Source organism: Terrapene carolina, unplaced genomic scaffold (genome assembly GCF_002925995.2).
Source record: "Terrapene carolina triunguis isolate 2854851 unplaced genomic scaffold, T_m_triunguis-2.0 Scaffold629, whole genome shotgun sequence".
Classification (NCBI taxonomy): domain Eukaryota; kingdom Metazoa; phylum Chordata; order Testudines; family Emydidae; genus Terrapene; species Terrapene triunguis.
The window spans coordinates 220994-227666 of record NW_020664980.1 but is presented as its reverse complement, the minus strand read 5'-3'; positions in this window follow the sequence as shown (position 1 = coordinate 227666).

Genomic DNA, 6673 nt, shown 5'->3' with positions numbered 1-6673 from the left:
CAGTTAGGAAGGGAAGGGAGGGGAGGAGTTTGTCTTGCAAACCTCCTCATAACCGTACAGCCTGCTGGATCTATAACTTTTTCCTTAAAAACAAGCCCCCTCTAAGGGACTTTGTGAGGTATTTCATTTCCAGCCATTTTTCCTGTGCATCCATAGAAACAGGTGTATCCTAGAAGTTGGACTTTTCTTTCAAACACTTGCAGCTCTTCCCCTTTTAATTTTTAATTCAGTTATTGTGAAAGTCACCTCCTTTACTGGGGTTTATTGGTCCCAGGAATAACTATTTCTTCTCCCCCTTGTGTGTTTCCATTTGAAACATAGCTGATAATTACTTTTTAATAAGCTGCCAATGGTCAAGCAGGAAAAAGCAGAAATAAATGGTGTATTGAAATAACTGTTAAACACAGGGATGGGCAAGTGCCATATTGGGTCTTCACTGGAAAAAATGCAGGAAGACACGTGTAAAAGATCCTTCTGTCCCCATCCTCATTCTCAACACAACAGGCCACTGAAGTGCAATTACAGTCAGAAGAATGGCATTTAAAAACGAGGCCTTTAACTCAACTGTCTCACTCCCAGCTGTATTTCCTTTCACCAAGAAAAATAAGTTTCTGTTATTGTTTGCATGGCAATGCACACAGCTATGGGAGCGTGAGCTGGCCTCACCTATCATGGGCACTGTGATCAGCCTTAGCCCCACAGTGATGCACAAAGCAGGACAGGGCAACTTGATGGACTGATCCCAGGTTGAGTGCCCAGTAATATCAGTCACAATGGGATTTATTAACCTACTAAGACTGATGAAGCCACCGAGAGAAAAAAAATACCAAGGAACCTCATGGCCACTTTTGTGCTATATTCACAGTGTAAGGACAGCCCCCCTGAGGACCTACAAAGTTCCCTATTTTATGTTTTGCTTCAGCTGTCTGGGTGTACCACATGCGCATTGCTATTTTGTATGTTTACATGTTGTGCCTTGAATGGAGGGCCTGACTTCTATTATTTGTAGATTATAATTTGCAGCTGAGAGCACATGGATGGGGGATGAATCATTGCCATTAACTAGTCTGTCATGGTGCAGCTGTGAAATGTGTTTGTACATAGGGATTCTGAGATCAGATGATTATGGGTATTAACAAAGTAGTATTGTGGTAGGCCTGGGAGCCCTGGTCATGGACCCAGATGCCACTCTGCTAGGCTCTGTACAAACACAGAACAAGGAGACCATTCCTGACCCACAGACCTTACAATCTATATAATAATACTTAGTAATGATGATGTCTGATAATGATTTTTAGTCTTTTACTATTAAGACATCAGCTATCCCAGCCAGTGGCTGTCCTGATTAACTGTGCAAGTTCTGTAGTTTGTAGCTGGGGAGATTACAGCTCTATTGTGGCTTAAGCCTGGTCTACATAGATCGACCTCACTGCGTTGCTGAGGGCTGATGTGAAAAATTTCCAACCTGGGTCGCCTAGTTAGGTGACCTAACCCCTGGTGCAGGTAGGTCCATGGAAGAATTCCAGAGTGTGCACTATTGTAGACTGTGTAGAATTGTAGCATGTGCAAAAGTGAATGGGAGGTGGCAACCCTGGACAAAGGGATCCACACAACAGCTCATAGTCAGAAGTGGGATCCTGCTGCCCTTGAAGACAATGGCAAAATTCCAATTTTCTTGAATAGAAACTGGATAAGACCCTAAAGGGAAAGGGCCTTTAGAATTCAAAACCATTCACAAGCCCTCACTAGAAGTAGTGAGCTGGTCATCCAGAAAAGGGTCTCTTATTAGAAAACATTAAAGCAAAATGGATAGTTTAAAAATGTAGAAGGAAAGGAGCCTCTCCTAGACAGGCTGCAAGCATGACCTGCTTGGACAGCTCCATTTTCCTCTACAGAAAGCTAGAAGCAGGCAAGAAACCACCACTGTCTTCATGTCAAAAACACAAAGCAACATAAAGCTTAAGGATATATACATGTTGATGTCTCTGTTGTAAGCCTGCATTGGAAGTCCCAAAATGCTCTCCCCAAATCTCTCTCTTCCCTGACTCTAAAGATTCAGGCCAAAATTTCAAGATCAGATGCCTAAAGTTAGGCACCTAACTTCAGATTTAGATGCCTAGATAAGTGGTCTGCTCTGCAAAGGGGCTGAACTTCTACGGCTCCCTTTAATGGGTCCTGCCCTCACCGTTTGAGTTTGTAGAATTGGGCTTCTAGACGCTAAAATTAACACATATAGCACTTCACATCTTCAAAAAATTGTACACACATTCACTAATGAATCCTCAAAATGAAATGACAATATCCCCATTTTACAGAGGCAGAGAAGTTAAGAATCTTGCCTAGAGTCAGCTGGTAACAGACCCCAAGTGTTCCTAATTCCCAGTCCCTGATCAGACTTCAGACCACCCCACCTATCTATTTGTCTCAGTTGCCAATCGAACATTAAATTAATAGTAATGAAGACACACAAGTTCCATGATAATGTAAGTTAGAATTGTAAAACTATTATTATTTTATATCAAGCTCTTTCCAACGTTTGTTCTCTTGCGGAGTTATGTTTAAAAATCTCTTTAACTGTATAAAACAGAGAACTAATGACAAAGTCAGGAAGCCAGAAGTGATCGATACAGACACCAGCACAACTTATCCAGTAGCTTCTGCAGCCAACAAGGGGGTAACTAGGAGATCTGCAAAAGTTTACTCAAGGAAACCCTAATAGCCTATTTCTGGAATACTAGCTCTTAATAAATATACCGCACCTTAAGTGTTAGCACTCAATTAGTGACAAGGTTTCAACCCCCCAGCGTTTAAACAGAGTCCTCCAACAGATAGCAGCAAATTCAAAGGTGGGGGGGGGGGCACGAGTTATGACATTTACACCAACTGGGATTAAAACCAAAATAAAATCAACTGTCTAAAATGAGAGGTTTCAATATCTTAAAAGAGAGAGTGAGAGAGAGAGAAATGTTTATTTCCTAAACTGACTGCAGTAAAAAAAAAAGTTAAAAGCAAGGCTTTTAAAAATCAATTGTATTTAAAATCAAACCTAGAAACTGTTCTATGCCGCAAACAGACGGTCTGCAGATGAACAAGTGTGAACGCTACCTATATGTACTATAAGGAATGAAGGTCTGGCTCCTGTTTATACCAAGGTCCGGAAAAAGGGCAGCTTTGACACATCAAGGAGTGCCCATATATTATGTTAGGCTTGGGGTTGGTATTTTTTTGTTTTTTGTTTTACTCATTTTCCCCTAAATGTTAAAGAGTTGATTCTGTATGGCTGCTGTCTGCTGGACTCGGAATTAAAAGTTGCTACAGGATATTTATCAGATTCTGTGTTATTAGTTATTCTCTTTGTATATATATCTGGGACCTGATTCTGTTGTCATGTTTACCGTCCTGAATCAGAAGTAACTCAATTGAAGTCAATAGTGACAGTGAAAAAACCTGCATACATGAGATCAGAATCAGGCCCTGACTTCCCTATTAAGGAATCTGGATTAGGTATAATCACGGTGACTACCCTGATGTTGTCCATTGTCTGCTTTTTACAGAGTAAGCAGATGATGCCATAAAACTGAACAAGAGTAAAAACTAAGCTAATTTGTGCGAAATAAGGAGGATGCAGTAAAAACACTAGGGTCTGTGGCAATTAGTGCCATCTTCGGCTGAACTGAATACTCCTGTGAATAAGGAAATTGATTTTAGATCAATCATTTTTGGGTCACAGCTTGCATTCCTTAAACCCCCTAACTCCTACTGAAAGCAAAGACAGGTAACTCAGGACCTGATCCTTCAAGTGGAACAACAACAAAGATAATGCCCAAAATATTGGCCAAAAGCAAAGAAAGAACAGAACCCGGGGAAAGCAGGTGAGTGCTGGAGAGTAGGAACTCTTATGGGTATATTAATGCCACTTCCATTGCTGTTTGGTGTCTAAATACTGGGCGGATGGACACACCAGATATAGCTAAAAGAACGCTGTAGAAACTCTAATCGCACACCCACTCCTCTGTTCCGCATTGGACTTCCTTATGCCAAGGTTAGCCTATAAGGCCTTGCCTTGAGGCAGGGATTCCGGCTGTCCTACACCAATGCTGTATCAGAGCTTCTTTGGCGAAGGCAGAGTGGCTCTGAAATGTTTTCCTACTGAAGGACTGATTGCCAGGAGGCTAGCAGAGGGTCCAGCCCCGCTTGCCAGGTTGAGATCACGGCTAAGTCACTAACTCGGCTTTGCTTCCATCTACATGAGGGGAGCTCTCCTGGAACTCAGGAACAAGGCTGGGCGCTTTGGTTCCCCTTCTCCCCCCTCCCCCAACACCTCCCTCCCATTCTGCCTCTTGCATGCTTAGTGGACGGGGGTAATTATTTCAGCGGGATGAGAGGATTTAGGGGAGGAGGGTGATGAGCCCCGACCCGGAAAGTCCATGAGCTGCTGTATGTCAGTGGCTTATTCATCAATCAGCCGGACACAGAGCAGACCCGGCCTCTCTTTACGGAGTGTTTGCTTTTTCACCAATTATTGCGGCCCTGCAGCTCTTTTTGTTGATACAGTAGTTTTAAAAAGTGCTAATGTTCATTTATCAGGGGGCCGAGCCCGGGACTCCCACTCCTTGTGATTCTTCCAAAAATATAAACACTGCAGGGCAGGGCTGAGCCGAAAGCCCCCATTTGTTTCTAAACTGCAGTATTAAAAGGGATGCATTGTTGAAGATAAAGCGGAGGATAACGCTGTCTGTCTCCAGCGAATGTCTCGCTAAAGCATTAATGACATTCCAAATGAGCGCTCCGGCTTATCTTTCAATTAATCACATCTACCTCTGCAGCCGGGGCCCTATCGATTGGGAGGGAGGGTGTGATTCGGGCCCGCTAGGAACCCTACAGTTTCCAATTAATAATATTTTATATGCAGGCAGCTTTCATCTCAATGTACACACAGGCCGCACTAGCTACAGACTAGACCGACAGAAGCTGCAAGCTCATAGCAAAGACAACATGCGCCCGGATGCCTGGGAAAAGTTTGAGAACCTCTGACCCTGCAAAGACGGTGGTAGCACCCAGCGAGGCCAGCCGAGATCAGAGCCCCATTGGGCTAGGCACTGCACAAACACACTGCAAGAGACAGTCCCTGCCCCAAAGATCTTACAATCTAAACAAATAAGACCTAGAAAGGGTAGGAGATAGGGGGCATTAACAGCTCCATGTAGAGATGGGGAGCTGAGCACAGAGCATTCCATACACAGAAACGCAAGCGCAAGCAAAGACAAAATGTTTCATCCTGACATAGGACAGAGCAGGAGAGGAGCTTTGCACTGACCTAGCATACTGTATTCTGAAGCGAAGAAGCGTTTTCCGTCTAAAAGAAAGATGGGTGCCCTCTAAAGAAGAAAAGACCGCAAACATGTTAGTTCAGGAAAGCTCTTCACTTCATGCAGCTTTAGGAAGACGAGAGAGAGAGGCAGAGGGACTTCGATATTTTCGCCCGGCTAAACTGTATAGTCATAGGACAGGATACTAGACTAGCCATGACAATTCCTGTGTTCCTATACTTTATGTCCCTATACGTATTTTTAAATGTTAGTCAGGTGTATGTATATATGTTTGGGGAGAAGCTCCCTAAGCGCGGAGTTTGCATTATCTCCCACGCTGCTACCCGGTGAAGTAGCATTTATTTTACACACCCACACCCACCTCAGAGGGACTAGAGATGCAAGGGCAGCCTGAAGAGTGGAGTTTATACATTCTAGATGCAACCAACCTATGTAGGCGTCTAGAGGGTTATATTTAGTCTCTCCATATATTGATGTATATACACACACCATCCACACCATATTTTTGAATAGTCGCTCGAATTGATCTAAGAGTTGCTCTTAATTCCTTCTACATTTATTTACTAGAGAAGTGCCAAACATTTTCTGAGAAAGAATAGCTGAAAATAAGCGAGCTGTAATGGCTGCGTTTCCCTCCATTAAACAGCAATATTTCAGGCCTCTCTGTACACTCTAATCTCTTACACTGTCATCGCAAGTTCCAGCTCCGATTCACCAACGAAAAGGTACCAGGACACTAGCAATCGTTTGCAGCAAGAATTTTAATTGAATCGGATGTTGCTACTTCATCGGATAGCAGCAACTTAGGAGATAAAGCGAACTCCACACTCAGGGAGCTTCGATCCAGCCTGGGAGAGTCAATACACTGCAGGCTAGAGCGAGTTCATTATTTTTCTCATTCGAGAGAAAGTTACATTTCCGCCTTAAGAACAAGGAGTACTTGTGACACCTCACTAACACATTTATTTGAGCATAAGCTTTCCTGGGCTAAAGCCCACTTCATCAGATGCATGCAATGGAAATTACAGTAGGAAGATAGATATACACAGAGAACATGAAAAAATGGGTGTTGCCATACCAACTCTAATGAGACTAATTGATTAAGGTGGGCTATTATCAGCAGGAGAAAAAAACGTTTGTAGAAAATACAAACACATCTGAAGCCACTAGAGAAAAGGGGAAAGGGCGGAGGGGCTGGTAAATGATAGATAAATGTCAGAATTCAGATCCCCAGTGGGAAAGAGAAGAAATTGGGCCGCTCTTCCGATAAAGGTGGCTGATCAAACAGAAAGAGATCAACAATATGCTCCTTGCCATCGAGTCTAGTTCGCAGGAGGGAAAAA